Source organism: Gorilla gorilla, chromosome 3, assembly GCF_029281585.2.
Source record: "Gorilla gorilla gorilla isolate KB3781 chromosome 3, NHGRI_mGorGor1-v2.1_pri, whole genome shotgun sequence".
In the NCBI taxonomy this organism is placed as follows: domain Eukaryota; kingdom Metazoa; phylum Chordata; class Mammalia; order Primates; family Hominidae; genus Gorilla; species Gorilla gorilla.
In genome coordinates, this window is record NC_073227.2 from 109,774,669 (window position 1) to 109,787,667 (window position 12,999).

The 12,999-nt window shown below is 35.1% G+C and overlaps 1 long non-coding RNA gene across 1 annotated transcript in view; it reads right to left on the reverse strand.

Annotated features, from left to right (window-relative positions):
- Positions 1–2,349: 2,349 nt before the first annotated feature.
- The window catches only part of LOC129532853 (uncharacterized), a 29,549-nt gene continuing 18,899 nt past the window's right edge, over positions 2,350–12,999 (reverse strand). Inside the window, exon 3 of the long non-coding RNA XR_008678780.2 lies at positions 2,350–2,520. This is a non-coding gene — a long non-coding RNA (uncharacterized lncRNA). The remainder of the gene's footprint in view (positions 2,521–12,999) is intronic.

Consider the following 12,999-nt stretch of genomic DNA (forward strand, 5'->3'; position numbering starts at 1 on the left):
TCTAGCAACAAGCTCTCAGGCTGAAGCTATCTGGAAGTCCATCAAGAGTCATCTTACTAGTAGAAACTCAGGTATGGTTGAAAGAGGCTTATTATGAATAACAAAAGATGGTCCTCTGACCCCTATCTCTCAGGAACTTCCAAGGGTTTTAGAAGCTCTGTGTCCAGAATTGGGCATAAAGACCAAATATTATAACAAAATACAAGGGTTTTAGGAGCTTTGTGCCAGGAACTATGGATGAAGCCCAACTATATATTTCTTATTATATCACAATATCAAGAGGTCCAGGTCAGTGGGCCCACTTATTTGGGTGGAAGGGAGGTAGTGAAAGTTTTAATGATCACTTAGGGGCAGGTGACCTAGCCCAAGCCAACGAGAATGATTCCTTGAGTTTTGCTTGAATTATTGGGGAAGAAATTTCTTCCCACTAAAAATTTTAAATTCATTAAATATAAGCTTATAGATGTTATTGCCCATCTTCACTACCACTGAGATGAATATAATTGAGAAAGAAGCCAGCAAAGTGCAAAACAAAACCAAGAGGTAGAGAGGAAAAATTAGTATTCCTGAAGACAATGATTAAACTACTGGGTCAAACCATACTGCCCCTAGTTTATTCCAGAAATTTACAGGTATATAAGCCTGTGTGTTTCCTTATTCACTTAAACCAGGTAGATTTGGACTTTCCTTACTTGAAACAGAGAGCTTTCACTCAGAGGCACAAGGTTTTTATCTTTGTCATTTCCTCTTGGGTGAGGATATTGTGGGTTGTTTTCAGTAGGACTGCTCCTCCCTGCCCAAGTCATGGAGCAGAGCAGAGTCTAAAAGGTGACAGACTCTCAGGGAATGATAGTGACTTTTACGCCCATCTAAATTTGTTTACAGGATATATTTGTGGGGCCACAAGAACTATGAAACATGAATGTGGAACTCAAGCATAATATCCAGATTAAGATATAAGTTTTGGAAGCATTGTCATCATAGGAAGTTAAGTTTAGGCATTGTATGAGATATACAGTAAGAAGAAATGCTTGGGCTTGGACACCGACTACAGGAAGCTAATACTTAACAGGGAGCTAGAAGAAAAGAGTTAATGAAAATGAAAGAGACTGATCTGAGAAGTAAGAGAAAACCCAGGAGTGAACAATGAAGGAAAAAAAAAGAAGAATGGTTTGTGTGATCAAAAGTAGAGGAGAAATGACATGAGGCTCTTGGATTTAGTATTTAAATATTGAATTTGGCAACTTGAGTTAACTAAAGACCTTTAAGAGAGGAGTTTTGTTAGAGGAAAAAGATGAAAAAAGATTTTAGAGGTTGAGGGGCACACGAGTGTATCAATTAAGTTTGGCTCAAATAAAAACAATAATTTGTGTATGCATAAAATCTTAAAATATATTTCTTTTACTGAGGAATTTTTAATATTAACAATGATTGCATTTTTCTCTAATATCAACTTGAGATTCATTTCTGTGAATTTTATTTGACTGCAAGACCTTAAAAATAATTAGTAAATAATTCCTATTTATCTAATAAATTCCTAAGCTTATCAGAAGTCATAAAATCAGAAAACAACTCAACTTCCACACACTTCTTACACATATTCTTGCATAGATAAACATGTATATAAAAGATCAACTAATTAAAATCAATGTGGTATATGCACTGAACTATATTTTCTTAAAATGTTGTATATTTTTTGAAACTAAAGTTTAAAGCTTTAAATAACACAGTAGTACCCCCTTAGCCACAGTTTTGTTTTCCACAGTTTCAGTTACCCAAGTTACCTGTGGTCTGAAAATATTAAATGGAAAATTCTAGAAGTAAACAATGCATACAGCTTAAATTGTGCATCATTCTAAGCAGCATGATGAAATCTTGCAATGGCCCATGCTGTCCCACCTGAGACTTAACTTCCCTTTGTCTGGCATTGTCCATTATCACTTAGTAGCTATCTTGGTTATCAGATCAATTGTTGCAGTATTGTATCACTGTGCTCAAGTAACTCTTACTTTACTTAATAATGGCCCTAAAGCACAAGAGTACTGTGCCTAATTTATAAATTAAACTTTATCATAAGTATGTATGTATAGGAAGAGACATAGTATATATAGGGTTTGGTACTATGTACAGTTTCAGGCATCCATAGAGGGTCTTGTAAAATAGCTCCTGTAAATTGGGGTGGGGTCTACTGTGTTATCTAATCTTACATAGTTTATGACTTATATGAAGATTTACATGCATTCAATGGTATATTAATACATAAAAGCCGCTAAAGTACAAGTAAAAATAGACTATTGGTAACTTAAAAGAAAACCCAGCCAAGTAATAATGAAGCAAAACAAAAAGGTAGATGTTCATTTCACTCTTTTATGAAAGGTATCAGGAGAGCTGGTATGGAACTCCGTGGTTATCTGGTTCTCAGTCTCTTTTATCCTCCTACTCCACTGTGTTTCGCCATGGCTATCATCGTGAAGGTTTTTTCATTGTCCAAGATGGTTGCTGGAGCTCTGGCCACTGCGCCTGTATTCCAGACAGGAGGAAGGAGAAAGAACTAATGGCAAGAAGGTACATGTCAATATTGTAAACTTAGTTTAGACACTTTTTTTAAAAAGTCCACCTAACTTCTGCTTAGAACCCATTGAAGATCAACAGTGGTCAGAAAGACTGGGAAATAAAGTATTTCATGTGGGCATTGATCAGGGAGCAGTTAGGTACAAAGAACAGGAGTGTGGATACAAGATAGGCAGCTAGAACTCTCTGTCTCAATGAGGACTGGTATAGGATGAATGAAAATGCATTGTATTTTCTAAGAAGTTTGGCAGAGATTATGAGGAAGTATGTTGAATAGAACTGGAGAGAATGGAAATTTTTAGAATAAGAGAGACTTGATGTTTTTGTGGGTTGAAGTGAAGAATGTATAAGACAGAGTGCAAATAATTGATGGAGCAAGGCCCTGGGAGAGGTGAGAGACAGGCATGAAGAGCACAGGAATCTTTACTGGTTCCTTGAGGTTCCGTTCAAATCAATGTCAAGGTAGTCTGCAATACGTTGTTACCACATGGAACCCATCTGCCTTGCATGAGATCTTAATGATAGAGTTATACTACTTTAATTTTGCTTGAAAATACTTTGCAAACATCATTTGTAAGGGTGTCATGTCCTTTATTGTAAAGAATAAGCTGTTTAACAAAAAAAGGATTGTTCTTCACAGGTTTGAGTAAAAAATCATGGCAAATAAAAGTTTTCTGGGTGAAATTTAAAAATATTTAGACATGTGTACATACATAGGTAGAAAGCTGGCAGAAAATAATATTTTTTGGATAAATGCTCCTTTGGATAATTAACATATCTAATACATTGTTTTCAAAATAAGCATTTGTGTTCTTTTTATTTACTCTCTGGCATACACAACCACACACACACATAAACATACACACATTTACTTTTAAAAAGGTATAAGTTGTTAAAAAGCAGGGTATATGGCAATAGCCTCTGTAGCTTCAGAGTCTTTTGATCACTTCCTGGCAAGTGTGCTGTAATATCTTATTCCTCGTAGTCAGAATCACCAGTTCCAAATGCTGTATTCTAATAACCTATGACAGCATAAATAATTTATCGTTTTCCAACTTCCCCATCCCACAATTTTAAAAGGGAGGATAAATAGAATATTTAACATGAATATTATCAGCTTTCTAACTTGTGGACAACAGGTAATCTTTTATTTCTTTTTTAGATTGAAAAATTTAAAGGTGTTAAGTCATTCTTCAGTTGTCCACATTATGTGTAAAAATAATTTCTTATTTTACATGGTCAGAAGTACTACAGCAGTATTTCTAAAGTTTAATGAATATGCGTTTGCTTTCTTTGTGCTTAAAGTATGAATTAGTTCATCTGGCTTTATTTTAGGTTAATTCAATGACTGAAGTTACGGGCTAAAACGGTAATTTAGCAATCCCCATGTTTTCCGCAGTTAAAAAATCTGTATAATTTAAAGTTTAATTAAAATGGTTTGGGCATTTTTATCAAAGGCTGACTAACTCTTTTCAAAAGGTTAGTTGAGATGTGCGGCTTAAGAGAGATAAAAATCTGACAGGAGCGGTGACTCACGCCTGTAATCCCAGCACTCTGGGAGGCCGAGGAGGGCGGATCACCTGAGGTTAGGAGTTCGAGACCAGCCTGGCCAACATGGTGAAACCCCGTCTCTACTAAAAATACAAAAAGTAGCCAGACGTGGTGGCAGGCATCTGTAATCCCAGCTACTCGGGAGGCTGAGGCAGGAGAATCACTTGAACCCAGGAGGCGGAGGCTGTAGTGAGCTGAGATGGTGCTATTGTACTCCAGCCTGGGTGACAAGAGTAAGACTCCATCTCAAAAAAAAAAAAAAAAAAAAAAAAAGAGAGAGAAACAAAAATCTAGTCCATGGATCCATTTCTATTTGTCAGATTGTTTAAAATCCTCAGTATTTTCAATGAAGTACTTTGAGGCTTAAGTTATAATGACTAAAAGATGATGATATTCATATTAACATGGAGATGTCGCCATCACTACACATGCTCAATCAGCTTGGTTCAATCACTGTACCCTCTTACTCTCTTTCTCTACTCCAGATGGGTTCCTGGCAAGTAAGAAATGTGGAGGAAGGGAGAGACGAGAAAGGGTAGAAGAGAAAAAGAGATAATAAGAGAAAGAGGGAGGAATGTTGGAATAAATGGGAAGAACTCCTTTGATTTATAGGCATAATATTTTAGAGGGAGATAAAATAAATTCTAGATAAACTTTTTTCATTATTTTACATCTTTCTTTAAATGTTCTTATAGTCTCCCACTTATCTCACTTGCTCCAGCCACAATTCAACTTTGCCTCAATTCCCTTAATACTTATTGTGTCTTTCAGTAGTCCACATCACTTTTTTTATGGTTTATTTTCATTTTATTTTTTTAGAGATAGGGTCTCACTATGTTGTCCAGGCTGGTCTCAAACTCCTGGCCTCAAGTGATTTTTTTCACCTTAGCCTCCCAAGTAGCTGGGATTACAGGCCTGAACCAGTGTGCCTAGCTGTGTTACAGTTTTTTAAGTATGAAATTTTCTTTTCTAGCAGACCTGTTTCATAAGAGGGATTATGCCTCATTTATCTTTATAAATCCTATGTACTTAAAACAATACTAGCCACATAGGATGTGCCCATTAAATATTTTTTGGGCTAATACATGAACTCATAAAGCTTTCTAGGAGCTTTGGAGTCCATTCGAATTAGAAATATTTAAAGAATGGTAATGGGACAATAAGTATCTTCATTAATTGTCATTATATCAACAAACACGATAATAATAAATTTTCAGGTCTTTTCAGTTGTCTTTTAATTATGTTACATTTAAATTTAAAACATTCACAGCAAATCTTGCTTTTTCACTTCTTTATAATAGTAATATATTGCTGATACAAAAGAAACCTATCTGAGTACAGATAGGTTGTAAAAGCTGATACTTACAAAGTCAATATCAACAGAGAATGTGTGTAATCAAATTCATTATGTTGAACAGTTTAGAATCTACATATAGTAAAGGAGACCAAGTAAATCACTATTTCTAACAACAACAATCCTAAACCTAAAACAAAGGTATACTTCAACAACAAGAGAGAAATGAAGGAAGATAGATACAAAGAGAAAAAGGCACAATGAATTTGTTTGCGTGACTTTTCAAGACTGTGTCTGGATACTAGTGCCAACAACAGGAAGAAAAGAATCTGCTATGGTCTGAATTTGTCCCACCAAAAAGCATGTGGTGTAAACTTAATACCCAGTGCTACAGCATTGGGAAGTGTGACCTTTAGGAGGTGATTAGGCCATGAGGGCATGTCCTCTGAGTGGATTAATGCTGTCATCAATGAGTGGGTTCCTTAAAAAAGAATGAGTTCAGCCCTTTCTTGCTCTCTTTCTCTCACCCTCTCACCTTCCACCATGGAATGGTGCCCCAAGAAGTCTCTTGCAAGATACTGGCACCTTGATATTGGACTTCCCAGACTCCAGAATTGTGAGCCAATAAATTTCTGTTTTACTATAAGTTATCAAGCCTGTGGTATTCTATAATAGCAGGACAAAATGAACTAAGAAAATACCTCTGCTGACTTTGAGGGTTGAATTTCATTCTAAACTATTTTGGTAAGAAAATAAGCATTGTGGGGACAGGTACTAGCATAGGCATTATTACAAATTCAACCCTAAAACAATGAAATAGAGTAGAAATTTTAGATAAACCTTTACATTTTTGGTTAGTACCTTTTCCACCAGTATGCCAGGACAATTCAATGGGAGAAAGGATAGTCTTTTTCAAAAAATGGGACAACATGAAAAAGAATGACATTAAACCCCATACCTCACACCATATACAAAAATTAATTGAAAAATGGATCATAGACCCAAAGGTAAGAGCTAACACTATAACTCTTAGAAAAAGTAGGACTAAATTTTTGTGACCTTGGATTAGGTAATGGTTTCTTAGAAATAGCACCAAAAGCACAAGTTGCCAAAAAAAAAAAAAAAAACCCACAAAAAATAAATTGGACTTTATCAAAATTAAAAGCTTTTGTGCTTCAAAGGAAACAATCAAGAAAGTGAAGACAACTCACAGAGAGAGAAAACATTAGCAAATCATAAATCTGATAAGGGAGTGGTATCCAGAATACATGACAAACTGTTACAGCTCAATAATAGAAAGACAAATAATCCAACTTAAAAATGAAAAGATTTGAACAAACATATCTGCAAAGAAGACAAATGAGTGGCCAATAAATATATGAAAAGACGCTCACCCTCATTAGCCATTAAGGAAATGCAAATTAAAACAACAGTGAGATACTACCTCACAACTACTAGGACAAAGCTACGGTTTGAATATGTCCCCTTCAAAATTCATGTTGAAACTTAACTAACCCCTATTATGATGGTGTTAAGAGACAGGCCCTTTAGGAAGTGATTAAGTTGTGATGGTTCTGCCCTCATGAATGGATTAGTGCCTTATAAAAGGGCTGGAAGGAACCACCTTAGGCTCTTTTTTTGCCCTTCTGTCTTCTTCCATTTGAAGACGCTACCATGAGAAGACACCCACCATCAGTGGAACAGGCCCTCACCAGACACTAAATCTACCAGTGCCCAGTTCTTGGACTTTGCAGCCTCCAGAACTATAATAAATAAATTTCTGTTGTTTACAAATTACTGAGTCTCAGGTATTTTGTTACAGCATCATAAAGGAACTAAGACAGATAGCTATATCAAGAAAGACAGACAATAACAAATATTGACAAGAACATGAAGAAATTGGAATCACCATACAAGGCTGGTGGGATTTTAAAATGGCTCAGTCACTTTGGAAAACATTTTGGCAGTTCCTCAGAATTTTAACCTAGAGTTTCCATCTGACCCAGAATATTCTACTCCTTGTTATAGACCCATGATTTAAAGTATATGTCCAAATAAAAACTTGAATAAAAACTATGAATAAAAATATTCGGCCAGGTGCAGTGGCTCACACCTGTAATCCCAGCACTTTGGGAGGCCACAGTGGGTAGATCACAAGGTCAGAAGATCAAGACCATCCCAGCCTACATGGTGAAACCCCATCTCTACTAAAAATACAAAAATTAGCTGGGTGTGGTGGCATGCACCTGTAGTCCCAGCTACTCAGGAGGCTGAGGCAGGAGAATCACTTGAACCCAGGATGCGGAGGCTGCAGTGAGCTGAGATCATGCCATGCACTCCTGCCTGGGCAACAGAGCAAGACTCTGACTCAAAAAAAATATTCATAGCAACATTATTCTAAATAGTCCAACAGTAGAAACAATCCAAATGCCTATCAACTGATGAATAGATAAGTAAAATGTGATATTTCCATAAAATAAAATATTATTCAGCAGAAAAAAGGAATAAAGTACTGTCACCTCCTGCAACATAGATGAAACTTGAAAACATTAAGTTAAGTGAAAGAATCTACTCACAAAAGGCAAATCTATAGAGATAGAAAGTACCTTAGATTGCAAGGAGCTGGGGGAGGGTGGGAATGAGGTGTGACTATAATAAGTATGTGTTTCTTTTTGGAGTGATAAAATGTTTTAAAATTAGATGTTGGTGATGAATGCATAACTGTTATTCTACTATAATTCGCTGAATTGTACACTTTAAAATGGTTAATTTTATATGTCTATTATATCCCAATAAAGTTCTTAAAACAAACTAAACTAAAAATAGTAATAGTTCAAACTAAGACATTTAAAATGTTTCTCTGTTTATTGAATAAAGCCCAATTTGTAGTTTAATAAATATTATATGTAAAACAAAGGAATTAAAGAGATGATTTCTAAGTTTGTCTCCAGAAATACAATTTAGATTTCATGACTCTATAATTTTATACTGAAATCTGAAAAAAAAAACTGTATCCATTTGTGATCAGTATGTGTCTCTAATTGAAGTTCTCTGTCTCTTTGTCTCTGCTTCTCTCTCCCTCGCTTCCTCCCTCCCTGCTCTCTCTTAATGTATTTCTTGATTTATTGAGAGTAACAAGATTCAAAGCAGGGATAAGAGAGATCAAATTCACCTTTTATATAACATTTAAAGCTCGGTACTTTTTAAATAAATACAATCAAATTTTAATAATGTAGGCAGAGAACTTCAAATGAAAGCATAGATTTGCTCAGAAAATCTGAGGTTTCCATAGATAACATTATTATTAAATGTTTATATATTTAAAACAAAAAAGTTAAAAAGGTCAACTTACTTGCATGCTCATTCATGATCATTATTTGATTTGATCCCATGGTAAGTATTCATAAATAGACCTCACCAACTATACAAACTCACTATAGTTATCAACTTGGCTATAAAAAGCATTCTAACATCATCAGTTGGAAATATGTTTTAGGAACTGGCAATTTATTTTTACATTGGATTGTAAACTAAAACTCTAATCAAATTAATATATTTACTGAATGTCTCTCAGAGAAAATATTAAGAAGTCTAAAATAAATGGTTTCAACCCCAAGAAAGTTTATAAGTTTCTCTCTAGTTCAGAAGATCCTTGTCAAACCCCTGTTAATCCTTCAAGATCCACACCACTCTTCTCTGAAATCTTTTTTGCTTCTTGTAGGCAGACATGGTTAGGTGTGTTGCATCTTTCATTAATGATTGTTTTAAATATTGATATTATCTATTTACATGTCTGCCTGCCTCTCTGGGTCTTGAGCTCCAGGGTAGTGACCTTATCTTTTATTAATTGATTTATGTGACAAATATATATCAAATACCTACTATCATGTTGGGCACATGACGGTAAAACTTTTAGTCAAATGGTACATAAAAAATAGGGATTATAAGGCCACTAATTCAGTAATTTCTTCTCAGACTTGCAAGTAAAAATGTAACATTTTTATTTTCTGCAAAAGACCCTATTTCAGAATATAAATAAAGGCCTCAATTTCTTCCAGCATAAATCTCTTTGGTTTGTTTTAGGTTTTTTTGTGCAAGTTTTCAGTCTTTTAGATTTCCTCATTTTCCCTGTGATCTAATTTCAGGTGATTTCTGAGTTTTTTTGGAGACTCAAAAGTCCTTGTAGGAATAGGAGAAAATGGTTTTGAAGGCATACTAAGTCATAGGAATCCTTGCCAATTTTCTGAGAAGCATGCAGTCTTACCAACCCCTGACTGCTATCCACTGGATGTGACCACTTCTGTATAGTGTTTTGAGACATTATGTTGGCACCTACTGTGAAATGGTTCTAGTCACTTGCCTCCAATGTTGAAATCCCAGAATATTTCAGCCATGACCCTCCAGCCTTTGTCAGTCCATTGGCCTTCTCAGTATTCTCTATCTCAGATCATGGGAACACTTCTGGATCCATATGTACAGGACATGGAGAGACAGTGTATTTATTTAGACTTTTAGACTTTTCTAGTTCAGAGCCTCTTTACATTGATGTTGGTTCTAGGCTAGCTTGGGTGCCAAGTCAAATTCTGGGCTTCTCACAGAGTCCTGAAGCTTCAGCAAAGCTGTACCAGGGAAGCAGACCATCATCATTGACCTTGTATTTAATTTCTTCAGAGCTGGATCCTACTGGCAGTTGTCATATGCTTTCCTTTAACCCCAAGTCCATGATGACAAATGGGTTGCACCAAGAAAAATCATCTAATCTGTAAAGTATATGTTAAGTATATTGAATAGGCATTTATATACCATTGTGAAAGGTTTTTAATAGCCCCACCATTTAATCCTATACTTATAATTGGTGTGCAGCAGATGAATTTTTAGCCTTAACATTTTTTAAAATTTCGTGATAATTTTAGACACACAGAAGAGATGCAAAAAGTAGTACAGAGTCTATTTTATATATATTTACCCAGATTATCCTTATGCCAACATCTTACACAGCCAAAGAATAAAATGATCAAACCTAGGAAATTAACCTTGGTATTATGCTATTAATGAAACTACAGAATTTATTCAGATTTCACCATTTTTTCACTACTTTATTTTATTATTTTTGGTTCAGGATCCAATTTAGAACCTCACATTGTACATAGCTGCTGAACGTCCTTAGCCTCTTCCAATCTGAGATGATTTCTCAGTCTTTCCTTGTCTTGTTTTTAATATTACTGAAGAGGAGTTATTTTATAGAACTTTGCTCCATTTGGGTTTGTTAGATTTTTTATTGATTATATTAAGGCTATGCATTATTAAGAAGAATAAGGCATATCAATATCATTTACCTCTGATGATATGCACTTCTGAATGCATCATATCCGAAGTAAATGACATTGATATGTCTTATTACTGATTATATTAATCTTGATCACTTGGCGTCTGCCATGTTTTTCCATTGTAAAGTTGCTGTTTTTCTTTGTGATTACTAAATATTTTGAGAGAGATACTTTGTGATTGCAGTGGATTGAATGTTTATGTTCCTTCCAAATTTATGTCCTGAAATTCTAACACCCAAGGTCATGGTATTTGGGAGTGGGGCCTTTGGGAGGTGATGAGGTCATTTGGGTGGAGCTCTCAAGAATGGGATTAGTGCTGTTGTAAAAGAGACTTCAGAGAGATTGCTTGCCCCTTCAGCCATGAGAGGTTACAATGAGAAGACAGCTTTTTATGAGGAAGTGGGTCCTCACCAGACTCTGAATCTGCCAGTGTGTTTATTTTAGACTTACTGGCCTTCAGAACTGTTGAAAAATACATTTCTGTTGTTTATAAGCCACACAGTCTATGATCATTTGTTAATGCAGTCCAAATGGACAGACAGTGACTATGCAAAATCTTATTTCTACTTAAATTTTACCTATCAATTTTAGGATCCATCACTGATCCTGCATAAGTCAATTATTACTGTGGTGTTCTAGCAATGACTTTCTATTTTCTATTTTCCTTATGCCTTTTAAGTTTTTAATTAGAAATATTTTGTAAGGATGATTTGTCTCTTTTCCTCTACTGATTTATTTATTCAGTTTTTTAAATATCAGAATGAATATTTATTTCATTCTTTGGGTTACAATACAATACTATCATTACCTTTTTTGTTTCTCAAATTGTCCTAATTTTGGCTATTGGGATCTTTTTTCAGGTTGTCTCTTTCGCCCTTTGAATATGCTTTGATATTTTATTTTCTCATTTTTAATTACTTTCTTACTCTCCAGCATCACAAATTGTTCCGGGATTGTTTATATTTTTCCTGCCATAACCCTGAAATGAATCATTTTTCCAAGGAACCATAGTTCCTTTTATGAGCACATGATATTTAGAAATGAAGCTCTTTGCTGCTGGCGTGATACTTCTTCTAGCACATTTTAATGGATACAACTGGAGATACATGTATTATCCTAACTCATGCCTACAAACATAAGGCATGAGCCTCACATTTGTTTATCTACATTTGCAGATATTTGAAAATCATGAGTTCATACTGATATCTCCATCTCTAATCCAGTACCAGTGGTTCATTCCAGCATCCACCCTTTCCTTATTTGTAACTTCTTCTTTTGACAGTGAGAAACTCAGCTTTCACTATCTACACTATATTTACTTATTAGCTCAACCTTACTATAAAATATGAAATGAAACCCATACCCCTGTAAGAGACTAATTTGCCAACTCTATCAGGAATTAGCAACCTATGGCTCACAAGCCACATCTGACCCTGTATTTGTTTTTATAAATAAAGTGTTGTTAAAACATAGCCACACTCATTTATTTATGTATTGTCTATGGCTGCTTCTGTGCTCCAACAGCAGGGTTGAGAAGTGGTAATGGAGACTATATGACCCACAAAGCCTAACATATTTACTATCTTGTTTTTTACTCAAAAAGTTTGCCAACCCCTACACTAGAGCACAGTGTTACTGTACATTACTTTTTGTCTTTAAAATATACCGTCACATAACTGCTTACCAAAGTTACTTAAGTCAGCTCCTTTCTTCCTCATGTCCTTTAGTGTGATCATGTGATTCATCTGTAATACAGCTAGATTTATTTGGCAGTTTGCGTTCCACTCCTCCACACATCCTGTTTGATTTTTAAAAAAGGAACGTGCAGTAAAATTCACTCTTTGTGGCTTCCGTTTCTGTGAGTTTGACAAATGCAATGAGTCATGTGTCCACAGTCACAGTTTCATACAGAACAGTTTTCTCATCTCCCAAGTTCCCAGTTGCTTCTAATTTATATTCACCTCTCCCATTATTCCTCTACCATCGGCAACCATTAAGCTACTTTCTATTCCTATAGTTTTGCGTTTTCCAGAGTGTTTATTAATGAAATTATACAAAATGAGCCTTTTAATGTCTGACTTATTTCACTTAGCAAAGTGTATTTAAAATCCAAGCATGTTGTGCTAAAATATTTACTACCTGGTCCTTTACAGGAAAACATTTACCTATCCCTATTGTAAAGAATAGAAAGGAGTGGAAGTATATGGGTGACCTTGTTGGTGACATAATATAGAAAGCAAAGAGGAAATGAAAAAT